General features: G+C 40.1%; 1 protein-coding gene across 1 annotated transcript in view; it reads left to right on the forward strand.

Moving 5' to 3' along the window:
- The first annotated feature begins 1,365 nt into the window (after nucleotides 1–1,365).
- Tm2 (tropomyosin 2) overlaps nucleotides 1,366–1,945 on the forward strand; it is a 5,676-nt gene continuing 5,096 nt past the window's right edge. Inside the window, exon 1 of the mRNA XM_018537731.1 lies at nucleotides 1,366–1,437. The gene's annotated coding sequence lies outside the window, so the exon portion shown is untranslated. The remainder of the gene's footprint in view (nucleotides 1,438–1,945) is intronic.

Raw genomic sequence — 1,945 nt, forward strand, 5'->3', positions numbered from 1 at the left:
GCTGTTCATGTTAATCCCTTACTGCGTAGTCATTTCTTCGTTGTAAAAAGTTGCACTTACAGAACAAGTGTGTCAACGGTGTAAAAATAGATATTAAAGTATAATCCTACCTCTTTAAAGGAGAAATATAGAATTTAATATTTTTATCGGCAATAATATGAGAATTTTATTGAGATTGAAATATACTATACCGTGCGGAATGACGCAATAAAATCTCGAGGGAAACATAAATTTTGATAAACGATTGGAGCTTATATATCAAGCACATATATTCGGTAATCCTGTGCCGTAAGGGGTTAACTTAGAATTATTATACGTGTACATACGTAACTGCGCGTACAAAGATAAGCCGTAAATTTATTGTGAAGTCAAGAAATTATCCAAATTCGAACTCTGCGCAGTTGTGTCTCTCATTGTACATTTTATCGACAAAACTAGTTAGGGAACTTCAAATGACGGCCTTAAAATAAAGATTTATTTTTTTCACAATATGATAAATGTTTGGCAACAGGTGAATGTAGCGAAGCGAAGCAATCTCTAAAAACGATTCGCCGAGCGAATGATACAAAACGGAAATAAAACAGGAAATGCGAGAGAGAGAGAGAGAGAGAGAGAGAGAGAGAGAGAGAGAGAACAGATATTTCTTCTACGACGTTAATCCTTATAAAAATATATATCTAAAAATCTAAACGTTTGTAAATATTTTTAAACACTTGTACAATGTGCTTATAAGTGGCATTCTTTGTTCGACAGATGGGTTATAAATAATAATAAAAAAAAAAAATGAAAAGTATAAATTATAAGCAAAACACTACGAATACTTCTGTGAAACAAAATATTCTCTCCGTCAAAGTTTCTTCCTAAAATATAATTATTTAATTGCAGAAAAAAAATGCGTATATATATATATTTTCTTGTACAAAAGATGAAAAAAAGTTTGTCTTATTATAAATCCACTTGATATCCATTATTAGCAAGAGTACACGAGAATCTGGAGCGGTTAATTTAATTAAAGCAGCCAGGGGAAATCTCACAATCACGTAAAACTCATACGCGAATTTCTCGTTCACGGAAATCGTAAACGGACACTTCCCAAGGCATCTGTACTTTCCGTCTACGGTCCGTCGAGAGTTACCTCGATCCCTTGCGAGAGAGACGAGATCTGTTCACACGAACCGTCGGCAACTCTGGAGCGCGGATGCTGGATCCATCGATGCTGCGTCGCGCTCCAGCGACGGATGGAGGTGTGACAGATCGTCCGCGGATCGTACGCGAGAGCAGAAAATAAACGTATTACGGGGGGGCTCGCGGCGGGCCATTTTTGGGATCCCCACCCTGAAGCGGTGTGACACGCGTCCTTCCGCCGCGCGCTTTTCGCCCGAAGACTTTTCTCCGCTCAGATACTCGTCTCACGCTGCTCCGATCGCTCGGGTTTTGGTAAGTGCACCATTGTCATCGACCAGCGCGTTTTTTTCCCGCAGTGAAAACGCTTCGCTTCGCTTTTCTTTCTTTCTCTTTCTCTCTTTCTCTGTCTACCTCTTTGTCTTCTACGCTTTACCCCGTGACAGCGCGATGAGGGACAAGCTCTCGCTGGCGAATGGAGAACGGCGGAAGTGGCGACGAAGGCAGGACTGTCCACTCGACGACAGAATAAATCGAATACGACCGATAGTGCCAAACTAACCAACAGCATTTGAACGTTTAAGAAGCTTTAACCTTGGAATTTTAGCGACTCGTCGGTATTTAGCACGCCTGTAAGTACGCATCTTTACGATGTAACCCTCTGTGCGGATGTTGATCGTCGCAGTGAGATAGTGAAAAGTATCACGAGAGAAATACGCGCTCTGTTTAATTAAAATACTAGTGTCATATTAAATGTGCGAAAATTCCCGAAGAGGAGGAAGTGCTAAAAAAAAAAAAAAAAAAAATGCAGAAAACGATTCAG

The sequence above is a fragment of the Cyphomyrmex costatus genome, unplaced genomic scaffold (assembly GCF_001594065.2).
Source record: "Cyphomyrmex costatus isolate MS0001 unplaced genomic scaffold, Ccosl1.0 scaffold100, whole genome shotgun sequence".
In the NCBI taxonomy this organism is placed as follows: Eukaryota; Metazoa; Arthropoda; class Insecta; order Hymenoptera; family Formicidae; genus Cyphomyrmex; species Cyphomyrmex costatus.